This window comes from Dipodomys ordii, unplaced genomic scaffold (genome assembly GCF_000151885.1).
Source record: "Dipodomys ordii isolate 6190 unplaced genomic scaffold, Dord_2.0 Scaffold90, whole genome shotgun sequence".
Taxonomy (NCBI): Eukaryota; Metazoa; Chordata; class Mammalia; order Rodentia; family Heteromyidae; genus Dipodomys; species Dipodomys ordii.
Window position 1 is genome coordinate 4,381,242 of NW_012267306.1, and position 26,812 is coordinate 4,408,053.

The following is a 26,812-nucleotide window of genomic DNA, read 5'->3' on the forward strand; positions in this document are numbered from 1 at the left end:
ATAAGTATTGCAAATAAAGGAAACCATGGGACCTATGTTTCTTTGGGTCTGGCTTACTTCACTTAATATGATTTTTTCCAAGTCTTTTCATTTCCTTGGATGGTGTCATTCTTTTTGATGGAAGCATAGAATTCACATCTATCTATCTATCTATCTATCTATCTATCTATCTATCTATCTATCTATCTATCTATCTACCTATCTATCTATATCACATTTTATTGATCTATTCATCGACTGAGGGGTATCTGGGTTGGTTCCATATCTGAGCTTTGGTAAATAATACTGCAGTAAACATCGTTGTGCTGGTAGCTTTAGTATGGCCTTGTTTGTGATTGTTTGGGTAAATTCCTAGAAGTGGGATTGCAGAGTCATAGGGGAGCTCTATGTGGAGTCTTTTGAGGAACCTCCATACTTCTTTCCAGAGTGGTTGAACAAGTTTACACTCCTATCAACAGTGCAATAGCATTCTCTTTTTGGCCGCATCCCCTCTAGTATCTGTTATTATTAGATATTTTTTCTTTTTTTAATTGTCAAGAGGGGTTACAGTTGCATAAGTAAGGTAATAAGTACATTCTTTTCAAACTTGTTACCCCTTCCTTTATTTTTCTATGGCCTTGTTTATGATCATTTGGGTAAATGTCCAGAAGTGAGATTCCTGGGGAGCTCTATGTGTAGCACCCAAATTTATCTTTCACTTTTCTTAAAGCACTATGAATAGGAATAACCAAGTTAAGTTAAATAAGGACCAAGAGTAAGGAACTTCATACTCAGTCACTACAAAGTTGATACTATATATAAACTATCAAGCTAGAGACCAAAATAATAAATTAGAACAACAATATTTAAAATGTCAAATAGCATGCATAAAAAGAAATGAAAACAGGAAAGTAAGACAAGGTATGGAAAATAGAAAGAAATGGTAACAAAGACATAATCACATATGGAGTAAAATAGTGTGATAATAAAAATAAGTTATGAAAAGTCTAAAAGAGATAGGAAAAATTTAGCAAGAAAAATAAGTAGAAAAGGGAACAAAGAAAATTTTAATGGAGGATGCTACATCAAGATGTAGTTTATATTGAACATTAATATTTTTAGAGCATATATAAAATCATTTCCACTTTCTGGCTTCTAATGAAAAGTATAGTCAATTTAAATTTAATTCAAGTTCTGCTTTCCCTAAAATATGAAAGTTTATAGTCTATCAGGATTTATGATACTCTGAGGGAATTTAGGTAGTTTGCAAATGCATTAATTCCCTTAGGACATTTAGCTTTTTAAAAATTAAGCCAATTGTTTCCTAAATAACTCCACAATCTAAAAGAGTTCATTTACTTCAGATGTGAACATTCACTGTTCATAAATAACTTTTATATTAGGAAGATTCCATTTAGGCTTTTTATTTTTAATTTTTAAAATTCTGTTTATTTATTGTTGATTTGGGGGCTTTAACTCAGTGTCTTGCTCTTGTGCAATGGCTCAACTCTTTTGCTGACACTTGAGCCACGTGTCCACTCTTGCTTTGTACAAGTTAATTCAAGATGAAATCTCACTAAATATTCTTTCTGGATTAGTTTTTAACCTTTTCCTCTAGAGTACACTTTAAATTATTAACATAATTCCAAGTAGCTAAAGATATTAGAGCGAGGGTTTTCTTTTTCTTAAAAAATGCCAGTGATGCAACTGCAATGTGCATCTATTTTGAATAAAGTATTAGTTTTTCCAGTATCAACGTGAATGTTGTTATTTATGCGAATTAATACAGATTGAAGAAAAACTACCCCATGTTATGAGATTTGAAAAAATGTGACTTTTGAAAACTTATAGTCATCCATTTCTGCTTAATAAGAAGGAAGTTCTTTTAAAAAAATGAACTGTGAAGGTGATGAATATGTAATAATGTTTTCATACACTTGCCAATTTAATGTGTTTGCATAAATATTTAATGCATCAATCTTTTCAAGGAGAACATGTTCTGCATTTCAATGTGTCTTTTCATTTTCATTAGCCTGGCCCATTTCTAAAATCTCCAGAGAAAATTTTATTACTTAGTGGACAAACCTTTTTATTTTATAACAAGATAAGAAAATGATTTTTATTTAAACTTTATGCAATATAATAGTCATACACATGTATATATGATTTATAAGAGTAAATCCTGCCTCAAATGCTTTGGTAATATAAGAAAGAAAAGCATTATTTCAGTCAAATGTTAAGAATGAAGATATGTTATTATCCTAAGCTAGTTGAAATGGAAATTTATGATTCTGACATCATAACATTGTCCAGGATTGAGGTACTTATGTAAGTCATATTACTTTCATCACACAATCTAATTTTGTTCCATTCAAAGAATTGTCGTTTTAAGATTCTTTTCAGCTAAACAAAATTCTTCATTAAGTGTATTTTCCAAAGCCAGGCACCAGTGGCTCAAATTTTTAATCTTAGAGTCTGAGACCTGGAAATGGGAAGACTTGGCAAAAATCATATTAAGTGAAATAAGCAAGACCCAAAGAAACATAGGTCCCATAGTTTCCCTTATTTGAAATATTTACGTCTAGGATAATCTGAGCAGATGAGCAGAATAGCTCAATAACTATGTACATATGGCCATATAAGATGATGCTAAGTGAAATGAACTCCAAGACATGGTCATAAGAGGTTTCCCTCCATTGTTTTGTTTTTAGTGTACTATGTAATGTTTTGTTTCTTTTGTATGTTCTTCCCCCTAGGGTATGTGCCCTGTTGTCACTGTATTTGATTTTTGCACCCAGGTATTGTATATACACTTATTTGAATTAGGGAAGGGAAGGGGAACGAAAGAATGGTGAGAAAAGAATGAGTGGGGGACCAATGCAACAGCAATATTCACAAGACAATATGTTGGAAATGATCTGTACAATTTTGGGAGTGGGGGGGAGGGAAAGTAGGAAAAAACATGATGGACAGGGTAACAAACTTGACAAGAAATGTACTTATTACTTTACTTATGCAATTGTAACGCCTCTGTACATCACCTTGACATTACAAAAGAGTCTGAGACCTGGAGAATACTGGTTAAAATCCATCCAGGCAGGTTAAAAAAAATTAGCTATACTCTATCTCCAAAGTAATCAACAAAAACCTATGTTAGATATGTGAATTGGGTGGTAGAGAACTGGCAAATCATGTATTAAAGCCCTAATATTAAGGGGAAATTATCTTCCCAAATCTCATTCAAATTCAATTACTTTTCTAGTATCCCCTTGTGAGTCGTACACATGCAAGTCCTTTCAATGACACCTTGAATCTGTTCATTTGTTTCCTTATATGTGCTCTTTGAAGTATTACTTTATATACATGTAGTAGCTGCATAATTAACTATTAATATTATTCTTAATGTAGCCATTCGTTTTTTCATTTTCTGCCATACATCTTCTATTGGCACATATAATTTTGAAATGATGTTTAAATTGTTTATGAAACAGAACTACCGACCATATGTTAACTACTTAAGAGCTATCTATATCACTTTCTTTCAAGGTATCAAGGTCTAGGAAGAAACCCACCCAGAACTCTTGCAAATGAATAAGTGTGATTTTTGCTGCTAGGGAAATCACTGATAAACAAGAGCTTTGAAAGTGGCAAATTGTACCTGCTATCGTCTCAAAGAAAGAAATTTTGGGAGTTGGAAAGCTGATAAGCATTCAGGCTATTATTATTTCAGGATCCACTAGCACGACGTTTCATTTAGTAGCTGTGAAATCTGAAGAGATGAGCAGTTTAAATGTAGAATATCAGCTCCTCTGGGTAGGAGAGATCTTATCTAGTTTACTATTCCTCGTGGTTCAGAAAGGGGCCTTGTGCACGCTGAGTGTTCAAAAGTTAATTGTGAAATAAATGAATCAGAGGAGGACAATATTTTTAAAAATGAAAATGGTCAGTTTTATAGTGTGCTGTTTATAAAAATTAAATAAGAAAATGAGTCTCTGGATAGGCAAAGCACATCTAGATTGCCCAAACCAGCTCCAGAGCACATTTGGTAAAAGTCTGGGGACTCAGAACATGCTACACACAAAAATTTCCTCTTCTGGCATATGCTGGCAGCTTTTGTTACCCATGATTCTATTCAACAAATGCACTCATATGAAATTAGAAGAAAACCCACATTACTGATACACAACAAATTAGCCAAAAGATCTAAAATATGATGGAGCAAACACAAAACATTAGTATCTGCACCACTACGTTTATTGTAGCATTAAGTACAATAGTTGAGCTATGGAGAAAACCCAACTATCTGCCCACAGATGAGTGGATAAAGAAAAAGTGATACATGTATTATACATCTATCTGAAAGATTGTGTTAAGCATTTCACTTGCATTTGAGAATGTTATTTTCATAGACAATTTAATAATGTCCTTTAAACATACCCTACTCCGGTAATTATATTTCTCTTTTATCTGGGAGAATGAGGTAGGGATATTTCACCATCAGCTAAGGTAATTAACAATAAACAACTTCAAATCTAACTTTCCACTATTGTATCTTTTTCACATTCATTCAACCTATCACAATGGATTTTGAACTTTGCAGAGAACATTATAGATTATAGCTGATTTCTTTGCAAAAGGAAAAAAGGTGGAAATGCATAGTAAATTTTTCCTAAGGAAAATAAATGGCTAGTATGGGATGACAACCTTAGGCAAATGTATGACAGCCTAACAATCCATACAACATAACAGATAATGAGTTTCATGGATAAAGTCTTTGTGTTTTTTGTTTCAGACTATTATCTTAAGAAAACTGTAACTCTTTAGCCCACTTATTTAATGGGGAGTTGTTTCTTTGAGGATTTGTAGTTGGGGACTTAATTTTTTGAGTTCCAGGTATATTTTAGATATGAGACCTTTGTCCGTTGTATGGCTAGTGAAGATCTTCTCCCAATCCGTGGGCTTTCTATTGATCTTGCTAGTTATGTCCTTTGCCATGCAGAAGCTCTGCAATTTCATACAATCCCATTTGTCCAACCTTTCTTTGATTTGTTGTGTTTCTGGGTCTCTATTAAGAAAATTTCAGCTTGTGCCAAGGAGACCTAGGGTTTCTCCTATTCTGTCCTGTAATGTTTTCAGGGTGTCTATTTTGACTCCGAGGTCTTTAATCCATTTGGAGTTGATTCTGGTTCAGGGTGATATATAAGGATTTAGCTTTAGTTTTCTACAAGTGATTAACTAATTTTGCTGGCACCATTTACTGAAGATGCTGTCTTTCTTCCATCCTATTTTTTTAGTTTCCTTATCAAAGATTAGAAGGGTATAGGTGTGTGGATTCATTTCTGGGTTTTCAATTCTATTCCATTGGTCCTGAGGTCTGTTCTTGTGCCAGTACCAAGCTGTTTTGATTACTATGGCTCTGTAGGGTGGCCAATAGACACATGAAGAAATGCTCAACTTCTCTAGCCATAAAAGAAATGCAAATCAAAACAACATTGAGATACCACCTCATCCCAGTTAGAATGGCTATAATCAAGAACTAATAACAACAAATGCTGGAGGGGATGTGGACAAAAGGGAACCCTAGTGCATTGTTTGTGGGAGTGTAAACTTGTTCAACCACTTTGGAAAGTAGTATGGAGGTTCCTCAAAAGACTCCACATAGAGCTCCCCTATGACCCAGCAATCCCACTTTTGGGCATTTACCCAAACGATCACAAACAAGACCATACTAAAGCTACCAGCACAACTATATTTGTTGCAGCATTGTTTGCCATAGCTAAGATATGTAACCAACCCAGATGCCCCTGAGTAGAGGAATGGATCAAGAAAATGTATATATACACAAGGGAATTCAATACCTCCAACAGAAAGAATGGCATTGCCCTATTTGTTAGGAAATAGAAAGACTTGGAAAAAATTATATTAAGTGAAGTAAGCCAGGCCCAAAGAAACATACTGTCCCATGGTTTCCCTTATTTGTAACAACTAGTATATGTCTGAGACAAGCAGAAACGGTCAGATAAGTTGATGTTAGGTGAAATGAACCCCAAGATAAGGACTCAAATATTTTTCTTTCTTGCTATTGTTTATAACATATTCATAAGATAATGTCTTTTTTGCTTTGTATGTCTTTTCCCACACATTATAACTCATGTTTTCACTGTATTTGATGTTGGTATAATTTGAGGAGGGGAAGGGAAAAATTGTTTCAATATGGATACAGGTGGACCCATTGCAACAATAGATGTACAAGACATTGTATCGAAAATGAACTTTAGTGCAGGGGAGGGGGTTGGGGAGGAAGGGGACAGGGCAGGTAGATAGGACAGGTTGGTAAGGGAAAACAAAGGAGGAGGCAACAATGCTTGATAAGAAATGTACTCATTACCTTTCTCATGTAATTGTAACACCTCTGCCTGTTATTTTCACAATAAGAAAGACTTATTAATAAAAAAAGAAAACATTTGTCCACAGCCTTCCTGCTTTATGACAGTTTTACAGCCCTCTCTTTGACTTCTTTCTCTGGGACTTCCCAAATTAGCCTGTAATCATTGCTGAGGTCACTGAATTCAAAAGTACAAACTTCTTTTATTCTTCATATCTTTCTAATTGTAGGCCTAATAATAACATTGCTCTAATTAAATTTTTTCTCTTCTCATATAATACTCACCCAATCTAAATCCTACACTAAAAAACTCTACCTTCTTCCAGGTTTGGGTGAATGTATACTCATTACTTTTAGCTAAATTCAAGTATTGCACTCATGAAGTGGACGCCATCCAGTATTGCCTGCTCAAAGACACAGCTCCTGCAGATTTTCCTTTCCTTTCTCTCCTGCATGTTTTAAGTGACACTGGCATGCCCTGGAGCTCTGTCCTTGTGGTCTTCAGTTAATTACTCTCTACTCATGAGGTGACCTACAAACTCACAACTTCAAACATTATATATCACCTGAAAAATTCCTAGCTTGCACCTGCAAATCAGGCATCATTCCTCAATTTTAAATTAATATATTTACTTTCATACTTAATATCTGCAACCCAATAACTAAGGGGCAACTTCAATTTAACATATACAAACTTAAACTGTAAATCTCTATCTTCTCCACTCTGTGTCACAGCTCAGTAAATGGCAGTTCTATTTTTCTAGCTGTTCACATCAAAGCTTTTGAATGTACAATTGAATTATTTTACTTATAATCACATAAAACTAGCAACAATACTTTCAAATTTATCATCAAACATATTCAAAATCTATTAATACTCAATAAATAGTTGTAATGATCTCCACAACCACTACTGTAGTCCAAGTTGCTATATGAACTTCTTCAATTGTGTGGGGGCTTGCTCCTTATATCTTCAGTGTAGTCTGTTACAGTAGCCAGTCCTTTAAAAATGAGTCTGATCTTTTGTTTTCCTCCTACCATCCCAGGGGGAAAACAAAGCAGGAGGCAACAATGTTCAATAGGAAATATACTCATTACCTTACTCACTTAACTATAACCCATCTGTGCAGCATTTTTATAATAAAAAACTGTACAAAATAAAATAAAATTACAGTTTAAAAAATGAATCTGCTGCTATCCCATTTACCTAGGCTTTCTTTGATTTGTTGTAATTCTAGAACTTGGAAGTTTCAACTTGTGCCAAGGAGCCCTAGGATTTCCCTATCCTTTCCTGTAATATTTTCAGGGTATCTGGCCTTACATTGAGGTCTTTGGTCAATTTGGAATTGATTCTGTTCCAGAGTGATATATAAGGACATACCTTTAGTTTTCTAAAGGTGATAGTCAATTCTGCCAGCAGCATTTGTTGAAGAGGCTGTCTTTCTTCCTTTCTGTGCTTTTGGCTCCCTTATCAAATATTAAGTGGCTATAGGTCTTGGGTTCATTTCCAGTTCTTTAGTTCTATTCCATTGGTCCTCAAGCCTGTTTTTATTTCCATGGCTTTGTAATAGAGTTTGAGGTTAGGTATTGATATTCCTCCAGCACTGTTCTTCCTGCTAAGGATTAGTTTTTGTTAATCAGGGTCTTCTGTTATTCCATATGAATCTTTGAATCCCTTCTTCTATATAATTAAAGAATGTTGTTGGGATTTTGATGGGTATTGCATTGAATTTATAGATAACTTGGGCAGTATAGCCCAAAGTTATTCTGTACCCTTTGTCTTATATGTAAATCTATCTAACTTGGGGAGAGAAAGGGGAAGTACAGAAATGGTAGAACAAAGGGTGAACTAATTCACTAGTAATATTCATTAGACACTATGTTGGAAATGAACATCTTGGCAGGCAGAGGAGAGAGGAGGAAAAAACCGGGAGAGAACAAGGGAGTGAGTGACACTGTTTTAAATGAAATTCATACCCGACTTATGTAACTGTAACCCCTCTGTACATCACTTTACAATAAAATATTAAAAATAAATAAAATAAAATGATTCTGTTGTTCCCATTTAATATAGTGTTGGCTAAGATATATAGAAATGAAAGTCATTGTGTTAGGTAAGATAAATCAAGCTCCTCCTATGTGCAAAGGAAACTTCAATAGAAGTAGTAGCAATAATAATAGTAGTAATAGTAGTACTAGTAATAATAGTACAGTAGAGGTAAACTCAGGAAGGTAAATGGAGGACTAATGATGGGAAACTAGTAAGAGAAGAAAACGTTTACGAAGACGGAATATGATGAAAGTACATTATGTGCTTGTAGGAAGAGACCATAAACAAGTCTAACAAAACTGCAAACTAAAGCAGAGGGAAAGGTGAGAGATGATAAGGAGATTGATGGAAGTTCCATATATCCGTATATAGAAATATCACAGTGATGATCCTGCATGTATTAATTGATGGATGCTAATAAAAGTTTCGAAATAACCTACAGATAATACTATGTCTACTTCAAAACCTAGAATAGTTTTCTAAGCGAAAAACCAAAATACTTTCCACAATTTAGCAGAGCAAACTTCTCTTTGTTCTCTCTTAGACTCTCTTCTTGTTCACATGAGTCAAGATGATGTTTTTACTATTTTCTGGAACACAACTAAACTTCCTGTATGATTAGAGCTTGTGTGTTACTCTACCCTTTCTATACAGATCAACTTTGAAGACTTCCTCATTTTCTTCAGTTTTCTTTGTTTTCTGCCAAATATAAAGTATAACACTGATGTTAATTAATTGTGTTAGTATTAATAGTGTAATGTACTATTAGTATAGTACTTCTAATATAGTACATTTTGATCTATACTAATATAATACAATTACTATAGTATATTTTATACTTTTAAGTTTTGTACTATTATTTCATACTATTTTGTACTATTATTAATTAGATAAACATAATTTCAAAGCAAAATTGAAATTAGTAGGTTCTAAAGCAGAATAAGTAGTTACAAGTAACTGTGAAAGATGAGTACTAATTGCTAACAATTTCTAAGTGCTATTCTATTTGAATGTGTTTTTGTCCATATTTATTCACTTTACAGAAAATACACTAAGGGAAAGAGGTTAAGTAACTTGTTCCGAATCACATAAATAGTAAGATCTATAATATAGATTGTAATCATGGTTACAGAACTACACCAGTGATCTTTGTCATTTTAAACTACTTCTGAAATTATGTCTTTTTCTGTTAGAAAAAGAGTTGAACAGACTCCAATAAATTTCCTTGATTCAGTTTTTTGAGAACATCCTGAGCTTCATGTGAAAATACAGCTAGATAAGCAGCTGGAAAGAAATGACTGACTCTATGTCTAGATATTTGACATACAGAAGTGTGAGATCATTGATTAGTATTGTCTTAAAACATTTTGGTTACACATTTTGAATAATGATAGGAAACAGACCCAGGTCTTATCTCAGATCTATAAATTTAATTCATTCAAATTAATTCAGGAAAAGAAATGAATTTTTCTGAAAAGGTTTAATGATGAAGGAAATATATCCTTCCTAAAAGAGATAAATCCAAAACAAAATGCTACAACTGTATTAAAAACATGAGAAAATTAAATTTTGAAAAATAAAAAAGCATAAAACATAGTAATATCAAAATTAAGAGAGTATATTGGGGAAAATGGTCAAAAATGTGTAATCTACAATATAAGTCAACATGACTAGACTAAGAAATACCCAAATCATTCCAATAAAATATAATTTTAGGGTATATCTGTGATGATATTTCTAGAAGAATTAACATTTGAACTGATAGACTGTAAACAAGATTACTCTCACCAGTGAGGGCAACATTATCTCTTGGGGGCCTACACACATCCAAATAGTTGAGATAATGCAAACTCCTTATCTCTGCATGAGTTGAAATTCCTGCTACTGATTCTCAAATTTGGGGCTCTATTCAATATTGATGTCGTTGTCATCTTCCTCATTCTCCTCAACACAAATTATATCATTGGCTATTCTGCTTCTCCAGTATGCAGAAAATCAAGTATGTACCTGAATAACCAGATGACCCAATAACAAATAAGTCTATAAATGTATATTATCATCCACTCCTACTTTTCCTCCTACTCATTTCTTTAGTTTCACTCTTCCTCTTCTTCATCCTTAGGCTTTGTCCTCTTTCTTCTTGTTCTTCTTCTTTCCTATCTCTGTCTCTCTGTCTCTTTCTTCTTCACATTTATTCATATTTACTTACATCTTTTCATATTTATTGCATAAATATCTGTAAAGTTTATAATAAATGATGGTGAGCATAAAAGGTAAAATAACAATTTTAGATGTATTTTTAAATATCAATATTTGCAAAATGTCAAGATAACACTATCTAAAACTATTTAAAATATGCATGTAAGACTCTGGGTATCAACTTACACATTTATGGAAGGGAACATTGTTTTTACAACCATTCAAAAAGTTTAAAGACATTGGCATAAAATAAAGGGTTTTAAATTTTAGCTTTTCTGGAAGCTAATGGTCTCACTACTTATTAATGAAGATTCTATTTAATTCACGAGAAAATTAGACTAATAACATTTTTTTGTCAGCATGGGGCCTGAACTCTGGGCCTGAGCACTGTCCCTCAGCTCTTCAGCTCAAGGCTAGGACCCTACCACTTGAGCCACAGCGCCACTTCCAGCTTTTTCTGCTTATGTGGTGCTGAGGAATTGAGCCCAGGGCCTCATGCATGCTAGGCAAGCACTCTACCACTGAGTCACCTTCCCAGCCCAGACAAATAACATTTTTAAACATTATTGAGAATGAATAAAATAATATCAATTACTGGTCAGTCCCATATTTGGTATCATTTCCTTCATTATCACAGCTAGTAAGACTTTAACCTAAAGCAGTACTAATATAATTTGTTGAACTCCTTTCAGATAACCAGCTTTAATAGTTACAGTGCTCATAGAAAACATTTCTTGTATTAACAAGAACTATGGTTTCTAGTCAATATCTGAAAACATACATGTCACTGAAATGCATTTCTTTTCACAATTGGGATGTTGCTTCCTGGTTAAGCTCTTGCCTAGTATTCAAAGAGCCTTAAATTCAATCTTTATCACTTTAAAATAAAAAAGACCACTTCTTAAAATTTTTCAATTAGTTTATTTCCCACAAGGATGAATACACTAATTAAAAGCAGAATGATGGAAATAATGACATTGATTGAGTTGTATTTTACCCATGAACTGACATGTTGAACCAAAATGCCTTTGTGAAAGAATTTAGAGAAAATAGAAGTTAATAAAAAATGAATCTGAATTTTATATATTAGCTATATAAAAAGTATTTGCCACTAAAATAATAATTAATCTTTTACAAGAAAGAAATAATTTTCTTCAGGAGGTTCCAGAGTAGCATTACATTATAGTACTTGGAAATATATTTTTCTAGAATTTTAGCATACTCTATTATAATTAGTAGATATTTCAATCCACCATTTTAAGCCTATTAGGGAAGTTAAAATGACCAACATGTTTTTAATCTGATAATGAAATTAGAGGGTTTTTTTTTTCCTGACACAGATAAATGTCATGTGGCAGTAATCTTTAAATAAATCTAATAAAAGAAATGGATTTCAAATTTATCAGAAGTATGGCAATTTTTTTGGGGGGGGGCTCCGGTCATGGGGCCTGAACTCTGGGCCTGGGTGCAGTCCCTCAGCTCTTCAGCTCAAGGCTAGCGCTTTACCACTTGAGCCACAGCGCCACTTCCGGCTTTTTTCTTTTTGCTTATGTGATGCTGAGGAATCAAACTCAGGGCCTTATGCATGCAAGGAAAGCGCTCTACCACTGAGCCATCTTCCCAGCCCCCAGTATGGCAATTTTTTAACTGAAATTTCATTGGTCCTTAAAGCTAACAATGTGGCAGTGAAATGCTGATCATGTTCCTTTCAATTTTATCCTTAAATTAGAAGTGAGAATAAAGAAGATAATAATACAGAGAAATGGATTAATAAAGATTAAAATTATATACAAAAGTAATAAAGATTATAATAGGTTGGTCATAATGATCTGCTATAATGTATTACTTTTACAAATCATGGTCTTCTTCAAATCAAGCTTTCTAAACCTAACCTCTAGAAAATTGTCCATAAATTAGATTTCTGATTCATCAGGACGTCTCAATGTTGTGTCTCTTATCAAGTCATAGGAAAAAAAATTTTTAAATCTTTTTTGTTTGATAATTTGTTGGCAAATAGCAATGATGGATTTAGAATATATGATTGTTGCCTACACAGACAAAAGAAAGGACTCTCCCAATACGAACTACCTACACTAATTTGAGATCTTTAACGTTAATAACTTAACCATCCTTTCAAAGACATTTCCTTTAAAGTTGAGAAGTAGAATTAAGCTAGAATTGTGGATATAAACATATATATGCATATACATATGATAAACCTTTTTAATTTTAATTCAACTTTAGAGAAATGATTTGAAAGATGTTTATGTGTAATTTTATGTAATCCTCTTTATTTACTTCACTTTGCTATTTCTTGTCTTTAGGTTTTTGAAAGGAACAACTGATTTTATAAAAGTGGAAATTTTTCAAAAGGAGTCATTTAGAACCAAGCACTGGCAATGGAAAGTCAAGTGAGCCATTTTAGTACTAACAAATGTTTTATGCCCAAATATTCTGCAACATTCATTTTTATGAATAGACGTAAGATACATTTTAGCATGTAAATTTAGCTTTATTTTATGCACATTGTGTGTTCTAATTATAACAATCTAATTTATAAACAATGCTTGTGGAAGCTCTGACAGTGAAATTGTGATGAAACACAGTACAAGTTTTAATTACACACAGTTCTAATACAGTGAGCAGTGCAGCATTTCTGTCATCTGTGAAATGGTAACAGAATGGAAAAAAAGTTTTGAAATATGAGCATGAAGGTAATGAGATCAATAAATGTCAGCTAGAAAAAGTAATCACAACTCCTGAGACTCACTGACCTTTCTACAAATTCCAGAAAATAATAGAGTAGCTTAGGGTGAGGAATTCTTTAACAATGAGAAACTGATACAATTATAAGAAGAAAGGGAAGCAGAGATTGCCTTATGACATCAGAAACATTGCCTATAAAGGAAATTTTGACACAATAATTCATTCCTTTGATTTTTCTTCTAAGGTCACCACCAACATATATCACAAATCTTTGGTCTTTACAGAGACAAAATTTTCAATGAAGCCTTATGGGTACTGAAATGCCTGCTTTATAAACGTTTAGTTTCCTTTGTAATATTTGTCATGCTAACAGAATTTAATAATATAGTTGGTAATATTTGTCATACTAACAGAATTTAATAATGTAGTTGGTTAATTTAAATACCCAAAGGGAAAATATTTTATTTGGAGGCTTGCAAATCACTCTATCAACATCAAAATATAATCGGAATAATATTCACTTTAGGCAAGTGTCTGAAGAAGCTTTTGGAAAGATGTGATCATCTGGAAACCTTCAGTATTTGAATATAAAATAAAACTATATTACTGTAAAACTCAACATTATGATACTAAAATATTTTTAAATACCCTGAAATCAGTAATGTGGTTCTTAGTAGGACTGAAAGGGGCTGCAAATAATAGAACAGCATGTATTTGGGGCTTTATATTGTTTTTAGCCTAAAACTGGACTGAAGTTGAACTCTTAAAATTCACTAGCATTGTTTTATTCCCTGTTGTCATTGTTTCTGATTTCTGTGCCTTTTATCTTGTATATAAGTTCATCTGATTTGGGGAAGGGAAGAGGAATCACAGAAATGGTGAGACAAAGTGTGAAACAATTCAACAGTGATACTCACTAGACACTATGTTGAAAATGAACTTTACAACTGAGGGGGGAGAAGAGTTAGGGGAAAGAAATGGAAGAAAATCAGGGAGTGGGTAACTGCTCAAAAAGAAATGTACTCAGCTTACTCATGTAACTATAACCCCTCTGTACATCATCTTTACAATAAAATTTTAAATTTTACACAGTATTTTAATAGAAAACCAACAATCTTTCTACCTTATAGTAGATATAATTAAGGGATAGAGAATAATATCTATATAACCACAAGTTTACCACATATTAAATTAAATAATTACTATTATTTCCACATAGGTATAGCACTGCCTAAATCTAGGGGAGGAATGAATAATTAATACACAATAAGTAGCATGCTAAACAGTATACTAGATCGTTTTTAATTGCATTATTCAGGAAGCAATATGGTTGTTTGTAGGCAAAGCATAATTGTATCACATGCATGCAATCACTAAATGATCTCATGAAACAAAGCACATACATCAACTTGTCATACTTAGGCTTCTTGATAAGCCCAGTTTCATTGCCAATGGTTTGCAAAGTACTGAACACAAAACCACCTGCTGTATAAACTTAATATTAGTTTTAGAGACCATTCAGTTTCTACCTATGACTCGATTCTGCCACACATGGCTTTGCTACACACACACACACACACACACACACACACACAGACCACTACTAATCATTAATTTCCAGGTGATTAAAAATTGCTAGGATACCATAAAGCCATTTGAACACCCACATTTATGGTTGCATTATTCACAACAGCCAAGTTATGGAAACAGTATAGCTGCCCTAAAATAGATGAGTGGATTCAAAAAATGTTATATTTATAACACAATGGAATTTTATATAGCCATTAGAATAATATTTTGTCATTTGCAGCGAAATGAATGGACCTACAACAAATCATGTTAACTGAGATAAGCTAAGCTCAGAGACAAACAGCATGTGTTTCTTCTCATATGCAAAGCTAGATATAAAATACACTGGGACATGATAAATTATACAGAACTTTAGGCATTCACACAGTGAGACCAAAGAAGGACACTCTTAGGGGAAGAACACAAAGGCACAATGCTTTGTTCCTTTGATCATACAAAATAATATTTATTGAAATGAACTGCAGGAAATGGAAACAAGAAACTGTTTTCTTTTTCTTTTCTTTTTGACTTCTTTGTTCATTTATCTGTCTTTGATAGCTGGTAAAAGAGACATAGAAAAGGAGGGACAAAGTGTGAGCTAATACAGTGGAAAATGAACTATACAACTTGTAATTGGGCTCAGGAGGGAAAAACTCAGAGAGAGCAAAGGAAGAAGGGAAATTGCCCCCAAAGAAATATAGTTATTACCTGACTTATGAAACTGTAACCCTTCTGTACATCACCTTTACAATAACAATGAAATGTTTAATTAAAAATAAATAAAAATTTTCAAGAAACATGTTTAGATGAACAGTAAAAAGTAACACAACACAGTTGGAAATTGTTTCATTCATATCTCTGTGGCATATATCAGCTGTAGGTCAGCAACTAAGACTTACCTTTGAAAATACTTGATAGATTCCCATTCTTAATGTGTATAGTGCATTATGACTTTCTGTGTCAGCTATAGATCTATTCTTTTTCAAGTCTAGAGATATTAATGGAATGCACAATGATTATAAGGCTATGCTACTCTCTTCCTGAATGGTAGAGATTTTCATAAATGTAGCCAATGGGAGGAATTTTACATTTCCATTTGAGCCTCATTTGATATGATGACTATGACTGCTATCAGTTTCATATATGTGAGACCAAGTTTATACTAGCAAGAAGAAACCAGAGACTGGATGGTTTTGAGTGTAAGTAACAGGCCACCTAAGGGCCACAGCCAGTTCCTTTTTAATAAAGGACAATGCAAACAGAAGTGACATTTGCTGAGGAAAGGGCTGGATCAAAGGTCACTCATAGAGCATTTTAGAGAAAACTACAAGAACCATGAATGGAAATCTTCTGTCTGGAGTAGCAGAACATACGTGTTATGACTCAGATATGAAATGTCTCTGAAAGACCAGGTGCTTAAAGGCTTGATTGCCAGCCAATAGAGGGAGGTTGTGAAACTCAGGGAGAATGGTCTAATTGCACGTCACTGAGGATGTGCCCTTGAAGAGTACTCTTGGCAGGACACTGTCCTTTGGTCCCTCTTCCTTCCTGCACTATGAAAGGAGCAAGTTTGTCCCATCATGTGATCCCTGCTATGATGTTTTCCCTCTCCAGGGGTCTAGAAGTAGTAGTCAAGTGATCCTGGACTATCAATTCACTATGACCATGAGCCAAAATAAACCCTTCCTTCTCTAACAAAATGTCTCAGGTATTTTATCACAATCAGTGAAAGTCGATTAATACAGTGTATATAGATAAATTATTATAGAGCTAATATTGTAACTTAGAAGAAGAAAGTAAATAAGGGCTAAATACTTGTCCAATTTCATATATAGGTAGACAAGTATACACTTGAGAGTATAACCCATGGAAGAGAAAAATTTACAGCTTTCAAATATCTGAGATACACTTGATGTGGAAGATAATTTTTGTTTCATGCTGAGTTGTCATTTTTGTACTAAGGGAGGGCTGAAAAACAGCTACAAATACATTGCAGCCTTTGGATTTTCTTAAGAGCTCAATGACTGGAAATGTATATTTCAGTAGTTAAACATGCCTCTTTTCTCCTATATTTCCATGGTTTTTGTTTTGAAAAAGCCATACATTTTTACTACAGATGAAACCTTGAATGCAGGAAAATACACATATTTTCTTTTCATGCTTTAGTTCAAGGAGTCTTAGGTATATAATTACTCAAAAATACACTGCTTTTGCAAATTACCCAGTAAATGCTATTAATATTTGCTTGAAAAATTATGTAGCAATTTATATTTGAAAAGTAAATTATTTTTTCAAAAATCAACCAACAATTTTTTGTTTAGAATAAAATGGCCAAACCACTTAGATTTACAAAAGAATTGTGATATCCTAATAATCTAATGTCACCATGTTTAATATTCACTACAATTTAAAGGTAGGTATTCAAAAGGGAATAAGGTTAAGAATCAGAAGGAAATTTTATTTTTCATATTATATTGGCAGCATTGTGTTTAATGATTAGATCACCTAGGTATAAAAATGAGACTATGTCCATTTTACCCATCATGCATCAGTAACAAAAATTTATAGTTATAATTCCTGAATTCAATATTCAATTTTGTAGCTATTGTAGTTGGTTTTTCTTATCATCTTGATGAAAATAATTTCAATTTTCTCTCTTATCTGGTTTAGCAAATAATGATATCTTCTATATAGATAAAATAGAGATCAATCAATAGTTATAAAGAGAAAATTATTTGGGAAAAGTTAGAAAATACAGCATACATTGACGCATTGTTTTATATCTATGAACATTTACTTACATATTTAAAATTAATGAACTATATATATAATTTTCCAGGTTGATGCACATAATCTACATACTTTTTTGTCATTGCCTCAATATTTCTAGAATCCATTTTTCATCCTTTTTGGTAACTGTCATTTTTAATTTGGGGTGTAAAATGTATCAAGTATTAGTACATGTGGGTATATATATATAGTATATACATATAATATACATGTAGAATGTATATGTTTGCATGGTTGTGTTTATATATATGCATATTATAACAGTTATATATGTGCATATTACAACAGTTAATAGATATAATGTTTTGTATGGCTTGTATTATTTTCAAAATTATTTTACTTTATTTTGTAATTTAAAAATGTATTTGTAGCTTTGGTCAATGGAAGAACTCAAGGGTAAGAAGTCAAACAATTATTAACAGATTTTACAGAAATACCACATGAAAAACTTAGCAAAATGAGAAGACAGAATTTACCAAATTATTAAGACCACATAAATAGCAGTAAAATACAGATTACCTAGTAAGAAGACTTTATATAAACTGATACATTGAAGTTAGGTTTTAACTCAAATTCTTATGCTTCCTCAGTTTTAATGAGTATATTTAAATAAAATATGGTGATATTTGTCTTTTGTCTATTTTTATACTCATGGCTTCATATTTACATCTTAATAAATAATTTGAAAGTAATTCCTGATAGAAATTGTATGTTACAGACCTAGTGGCTATATGCTTACCATTAGATAACTACTGCTTATGACAGGTCCATGTAGCATACATTATTATGCAAAATACTATTTTCATTGGGCTAATTTTCTATCATTTGGCATGACTCATGTGGTAAAGAAGTAACTTTACAAGTATGAGGATCTGAATTCAGTCACTAGTACTGCCAAAAAAAAAAAAAAGAAATGAAAGAAAGAAAGAAATTGGTCTTTATTTCCATAGTATATCTTGCTCTAAGTTCTTAACCATAGAAGTAGAAACTTCATTTTGATTAGTTTATTTAATCCAAAAATCCAGTCAAAAGAATAGACATCTATCTATTTGGGGCTGAATAGTTCATTGTGCTTAAAGTAATTAAACATAATAGCAATAAATATAGTAAAAAAAAAATTCTAAAAACCAGCCTGAATGGTGGCTCACACCTGTAATCCTAGCTACTCAGGAGGTTGAGATCTGTGTTCAAAGTTAAGATCACTGTTTGAAGCCAGCCAGGACAGGAACATCCTTGAGAGTCTTAAGCTCAAATTAATCAGCAGAAAACCAGAACTGGCACTGGGTTCAAAGTGGCAGAGCACTAGACTAGAGCACAAAGCTCAGGGACAATACCCAGGCTCTAAGTTCAAGCTCCATGACTAACCAAAAACAAACTTCCAAAAGCCATTCCACTATAGCCACTATACACTGACAATGAATTCCGGTGTTCATTTTTCCTCAAAAAAAAAAAACAAACAAAAGCTAAAGCCAATAACAACAACAAAGAAACTGTAGGAAATTATAATAAAGATTATCTGAAACCTATTATTAAAATCCTCTTCTCAATCAGATATCTAAAATCTTGGATTTTAAACATGTTTTTTAAACTTACAGTAACTAGCTAAATGCTCACAGTAATGAGTTAGAAGATAAACTAACCATCTCTGTAAGGTTCAGTGTTTTTCATCAGCTTGAACTCTATCAGCAAGGCATAGATGCTTAGTTTCCATTGACCCTTAGACAACATGGTTGCTTGTACTTTTAGTGCAAGGATCTACAGGAAGTGCAGGGAGCCCTCTGTCAAACTGGTACCTCCTTTCTGCTCTCCAGTATATGTTTTCTTACCAGATGGTGGCCTATTATGCTGGGAAACTCAATGAACTAAATCCTCAAACTGGGGACTTGAGGCTTGAAGCTTGCATGAGGTTTAGATTTGTAACACACCTAGGTCTTTTGGTCTGTCACAAAGGTCACCTGACTTACCATGTGGTGGAGTGTCCTGTCCTCCCATAGAGTAATGGGACTGAAGCTACAAATTATTTCTTTATTTTCTCTGCTGCCTTTGTTTCTTGCCATTCTTATGACTCCTTTATTCCTGTTTCCTAGTTCTCAGTACTCATCCTTGCTTTTAGTCTTCCAAGTATAGTGTCTCCCTTATCTATCAGACTCCTCTCATTTTGATTCCAACAAAAAATGCCTCTATTTTGCCATGTTCTACTTTGTATATCTATTCTAGTAGTTTGTAATAAGAATTCTTATTCATATTTTAACTTCATATTATTTTATTAGCATATATTAATTCTACAAAACTATGAGCTTCATTGTCATTTTTATGTATGCATATGATGTATTTACAACATATTTAAATGATCTTGAAAACTAAGTTTTGAGAAGTTACTTGCCTCTCTTAAAAGTTATAAATGGTAACATAAAACTGTACATAGAAGTTAGCTTTTAATTCAAATTCTTATAATTTCTCAGTTTTAATGAGTACTTTTAAGTAAATTATGGTGATATTTGTCTTTCTGTCAGGAAAAAAGCATTCAAAGATTTAAAATACTTCCCTTTTAGGTGAAAAGAATATAAGGATACAAGGTTTTAAAATATTATTTTGATAAGCCTGAGAATTATTAAAATGTGGGAAAGTTATTAGCAATTTTAAGTGCCAGATATATCACTTCAAGATAAAAAGAATTTCCATTCTAGATTCTGATTCTGGAAGTAGACAATTAGGTAATTTATATGAGAGTAGGATTAAAGACCCAGACCAGACTAAGAACAAGCATTTGGGTCCATAGTCTGCAGTGTAATAAAAATATACAAGTAATCATCAGAAATACTGATACAAGATGTCCATGGTAAGTAATATTCAACAAATTTCAGGGAGATGGAAAGCATGTTCGAGTATTTGTTTGAATAAACAAATGACTATTACAATCACAGGACCAGAACTGCCCAATCTGTTCAATGAAACCAAATATAGTGAAAAGTAAGAATAAGGTATGGATTTTAAAACAGTGAATTAATCAAAGATTTGTAAATAGAACATTTGGGACAGATGTCTCTGATTATTTTCTCCCACCACAACTCAGAAAACCATCACCAGGACCCATTGGAACAATGAGATGTACAAGTCATTATGTCAAAAAACGAACTTTACAACTTTGGTGGGGGAGGAGGAAGGAGGACTGTGGGGGTGGGTGGGGGAAAGATGGAAAGGGATGGGAAGGGGAAACAAAGGAGGAGGCTACAATACTTGATGAGAAATGTACTCATTATCTTGCCCATGTAATTGTAACCCCTCTGTACAGAATTTTCACAATAAAAAAACCCATCACCATGTCTTAGCTCCAGCTTCTTTGCAATTGTAAGTGATTTCTCTCTAAAGAAAGTATTAGGAAAGCTAGCATAGATCTTAGCTTCCTAGAATAATATTTATCCCATTCTAACTTTTAATGATCTCTGAATCTCCAGTTCCTCATATTTTGACTCTGTCTGTATGTTGTTAATATAGAAATAGAACACTGAATCTTTTAAGAAACACAATATGAAACAAAGATAATTAGGTGATTATAAACTCAGTGGAGGGGATAAAGCAAGCAATAGTATAACATTATCTTCATTCAGCTTTCAGAACTGACTTTCAGAACAGAACTAATCAACAAGAAAGTTTCACTCTGAAACAAATGAAACTATCGATGCTATCAAGATCATGCCCCTAGAAGATTCAATAAAGGGTGATTGGCTTCACTTTATAAACTAGAAAACTGGAGATTTGAAACTGGATCATCCCTGAGAAATATCCATCTTCATGACCATTATTGCTTGCAGAAAAGAGTCAAGATAGCAGAAAGACCTTATAATTCTCACAAAATTGCCTGGAATCATGGATGCTAGGGAATCAAAGAAAGATATATTTCCTATGCTTTCACTGAGTACAAATAAATAAATATATAACGTTCATTAGAACAGTGTAGTTCTGGTGCTGAAAACAACTAGACTACATCCACTAAACTCACCCCCAAGGAAAAATCTACCTCATTGCAACTCCATGCCTCATCCCACAGAAAGCTCCTAACCAGAATACCAATTAAGGCAGAGACCTGAAAGTAAAAGAAAGCTATTTACATAATAGCAAATAATCCCCTGAACCACCTACTCATTTCTTCACCTAATCATCCTTAAGGACTACCAAGGATCATTAGGCATAAGAGAACCTACACTGGGAAACAGAATATTAAGCAAGATAGAAAATTAGGAAAACCAACCCAACATAAAAATATGATAAAATAGCAGCACTGTGGAAGTGTCATGATGCAGCCCCTTACTATGCACAATATATTATATACTAATAAAAAATAAAATGGGCTACTCTGGAAGGACCAAAGAAATCTCTAGCACGATCCTCTCATCTATTTAATATCTCTAGATTAAAACAGGCTAGCATCTCAAGAAAAGTACCAGCTAGAGAATAAGAAACATTTTATTTTAGAGACAAATTAAAATTGGTAAAATAGTCCGGTGCCAGTGGCTCACACCTATAATCCTAGCTACTTGAAGGCTGAGATCTGAGGATCTTGCTTCAAAACCCCACCCAGAAAGGAAAGCCTGAGACTCTTATCTCAAATTTATCACCAAAAATGGTAGAATAAAAATACAATAAAATACATTAAAGTGTGAAGAATAAACAAAAGGGGATAGGAATGAAAGGGGTAGATAAAAAGGATTTCTACAAAAGGAGTTCTGGGAAAAGGAAACAGACTCAAATTCAGCTCACACAGAGGGATGTAGACAGAATTGAGAACCTCCAACAGGAGAAAATTGTGGGAAGAGAGAACCCTTCACGTTATAGTTCCATGGAGCATACAAAACTCAAGATGCTAGAAGCATTTCTCCTGACAGCCACTCAGACATGGTCACACTGTTCCTACAAAAATAAACCTAATCCTAGTATAATGAATTTGAAATGAATGTAACAATGCATATACTGTTCATGCCATCTCACATTTGAAATAATGCAGTGAAACAAAAAGTATTACTTAGGATATATAAAGCAGAACTACAGAGTGACTGTAACCATACATCTTAGCCAGTAACTCAACTACTTGACTTCTAACAAGACCTCTGAGATGGTTTCCAACCAGTCATTTGCAAAAGTATTGAGTAGTTTCCAATCATTTGATCTACATAGTCAGGAAGTGATAAAGCATGTATAGCATAGTTTTATTTTCAGAGAAAATTTTCAGTACCACATAAACAGAAAAAGCCAGAAGTGATGCTGTAGCTCAAGTAGTAGAGTGCTAGCCATAAGCAAAAGAAACAAAAGCAGCTCAGTGTTCCTGCCCAGACCCTAGTTCAAGCCCCAGGACTGGCAAAAAAAGATTAATGTAAATATTGCGTTAGAATTGCAGGTGAAATCAATAGATACATTTAAATTATATCTAAGGATGGATATTTGATAGGCATTGGAAAAAATGGAACCCAAGTCTTTATCTTTCATAGTCCAGCAGTGATTCTTAAATATCTTCTCTTTACCAAGCAGGATATCATAAAGTATCTCTGAGACCAAGTGTTGAAATATATTTCTGCCTATAGTATTTTTGCATTTCAATGTTCTGGAAAACATCTATCTATTACTCTAACTAAAATGGAATCTGACAAGCTTAAAGAAATAGAGGTAAAAATATATGATTTAGAGGTTTAGAAATAAGCACCTAGAAAATACTAAAATGGAGACCCTAAAGTATAAAAGGCTTTGTGCCGTAGTGTAGGTGATAGAGAGGAGTAGAGAAATAGATGGCTGCATTTCTGAAATTCTCTCCATTCTGATAGACCACTGTGGGGGATACTGATGTGTGGCCTCTTCAATGTGGGTCATTGCCGGCATTGTTTAAAGTGCCAGACAGACTGTGTGATGGTCAGGCCTTCAGCAATCGTCTCAGCTGTAGAAAACTGCTTCTCCTGACATAATACACCTTCCGAGGGCCCACTTTAATATCAAATAGATGCTGAAATTGGACTTGATCATATCAATCAACTTGAGATACATAACTCCTAAAAGCTTTTGTTCACCCTGAGCACCTCTTGGGATTGGCTGTCCCTGCCATTGGACCAGTTTCACAGCTGACCTTTGTTCCCATTTCTGATATTTTTTCACTCACTTCCACAAAGGTTAACCCTCTACTTATTAATAGTCGATACTAAGCTTTGTATTAGTACTTTCAAGTCAGGAAACCCATCCTGGAACAAACATTGTTTAGTGTTGCACTGGTGATTGTAAGCTTAATTTATTATATTCAGAAGTGCCAGAGATAGAGCACACAACACATGATAAAACTAACAACTAAAATGGAAGAGCCGTGTGACAATAGAATTAATTTGACTTTCATTTGTCTATGTTGTTCTTCTTTTAACATTCTTCTCTTATTTTTGAATTTTTGCTAAGGATGGATTGTTTTCAATTAAATATCTATCCCTAAACATAAAATTGCATGTTGGTTTTGCATGAATAGAAAATATTGTTGTTTTATTGCATATATATTTTAACCACATCAATTCTTTACACAGAGAAAGATATTATTATTACTGGCTAGAGAAAAAATAATTTAGTTGATTTGTATAATGTATGAAACTTTTTTAACAAATGATAGTGAATTCTGCTTACCTAGCTTGTTAAGAAAATAATGATTCCTGGCATGCAAATGTCACAATAAATAATAGTGGTTTTATTGGTATAAAAGACAATAAAATGTCCTAGGTTTTAATGCTGATAGTATATCAACAGAGGTAATTGCTTGATTTTATTGTATAGGTATCAGTTTATTAGCTTTTATTTTTAGAAATCTTGCCAATAAAAGTAATAACTTCTATAACTATCTTCAAAGCTTTTACTTAAAAATGTTTAAAGGATTCCCATCCAAAAGAAGGATTCTAGCTTATCATTTTGTCACTTACTTCTGATTCCAAAATAGTTTGTAGAACGTACTTCTCAAAGAATAGAAGAATGGTTAAATTCAGGGTTGAATGAATGGACTTCTTTGTACATTTTTTAATCTGGAAATATTTTTTCCATATAGTTTCATATATGGACCTCTTGCTAAATTGTGCATGGCACTCACCTTTCAGTTCCAGACTACTCAATCTCTGAGCTTCTCATTCATTAATTTTATAAATCCTTATTAAATACCTACTCATATCAGATACTTGAGGATAAAACAATGTGCATGTGTTGGCAAGACCAATACCTGAAATTCATCTCCTTGTTGTTTTTCCTGTCTTATGTCTGTTATGCTTATCTATTCTGATTTCCTGAAAACCTATTCCTCCAACATAAGTCCATATCTAAAAACATAGAGTATACCTCATTGTTGAAATCCTGACCTTAAAGTTATTAATTCTATGACTTTGAGAAAGTATTTGTTTCTAGCTCTTCAGTTTTTGCATATATATATATATATATATATATATATATATATATATAAAAGATAGTTTATAGCATCTGCTTTGTACAGTTCCTGAAGGGATTAGTGATAGATACAACGGAAAAATCTCAGCTAAAAACCTGGTTTACAATTGCTCATTAAAATTTAAAGTTTTATTAAAACTAAGATAATATCCACATTGAGGAATATCGAAGAAATTCCTTTTTATGACTATTATTCTAAAATAATATTATATATAAAATGTTCACATTACATTTTCTTTATACATTTTCTGTATACACTCAATGACTAGTTAGATCATATTCTTGAAAACATTACATTATTTAAAATAAGCTAAGGATTCAAATTTTTATTGCTATTGTTTCTAACATATTTATAACATGATTCTTTGTTGCTTTGTATATCCCTCCCCCATGGTATAACCCCTGCTTTCACTGTATTTGATGTTGATATATAATTTGTGGAGGGAAAGGGAAAAAACAAATTGTTTAAATAGGGATACAGGTGGACCCTTTGCAACAATGAGATACACAAGACATTATGTTGAAAAATGAACTTTATCACTTTGGGGAGGAGGGGGGAAGGGAGGGGAAAGGGGGAAGGTGGGGAGATGGGAAGGGATTGGAAAAGGAAAAGGGGAAACAAAGGAGGAGGCAACAATGCTTCATAAGAAATGTACTCATTACACTGCCCATGTAATTGTAACCCTCTGTATGGTATTTTCACAATAAAAAATAAGCTAATCACAAAAGGATGGGCACTACATGCTTGTATTTATGTAAAGCATCTAAAATATTCAACTCTAAAAGAGTTAAGGTTGGTTTTGAGGGGATGTGGATGGACTCAAGAATTAATCATCAACAGAAATAAAGCTTTAGTCAAGTAGGATGAACAAATTTTAGAGATCTGTGGTACCAATATTCAACAATTAAATTTTAAGAGGCTTTTTCAAGGAAAATATTTGAACTATAATTTTAAAATGGTATATCGTCAATTTGTACAATATAATAAAGTATTGGTACTCAAGCTAGTCTACCAGCTGTAATCTAGCAATCAGTTTCAAAGGTGTAGAAGAAATGATAGCTAAATTGAGCAGTGAACAAAGGAAAAGTTTCCACACTCTTCTAAGCTTCAAGAAACGAAGTCTTCAAATGCACATATGGGTGCTTTTTCTTATGAGTTGGGCAATGCTTCTATAATAGTCTCTATGAGGACCCTGAAGACTTAAACATGGAACCAATACATTGTTTTTTATAATCTCCTTTCCTTATGGAATAAAAAGTACTAGAAATCAGATTCTACAGCCTCATATCAAGTGTTTTTCTTCCTATACAAAGTTATATGTCGATGGGAATTTTTAGATCAAAGCCTTAAAATCATCATTCACTAGGTCATTTTTCAATAATACAGACAGGAATTAATGAATGATGTAGCTTCCCTATCAAGATAGCAGAGTTCCACAGAAGGGGTGGTATGGGAAAAATTCATTTCCAGAAAGATGATTGTCACCCTTTACAGCCTCTTCTTTGAATTTAACCAAGCAATCATGTATTAAGCCACAGTCATGTTCACACACTGTATGTAATTTAAGATAATCAACCTGATTTTAAGTAGCTTGTGATTGAATTATGAAATAACAATGAATAATGATTCTTATGCTTTGATGTATTGAACTCAAGTATCATCTCTGGTGATACAAAATTTTTATACT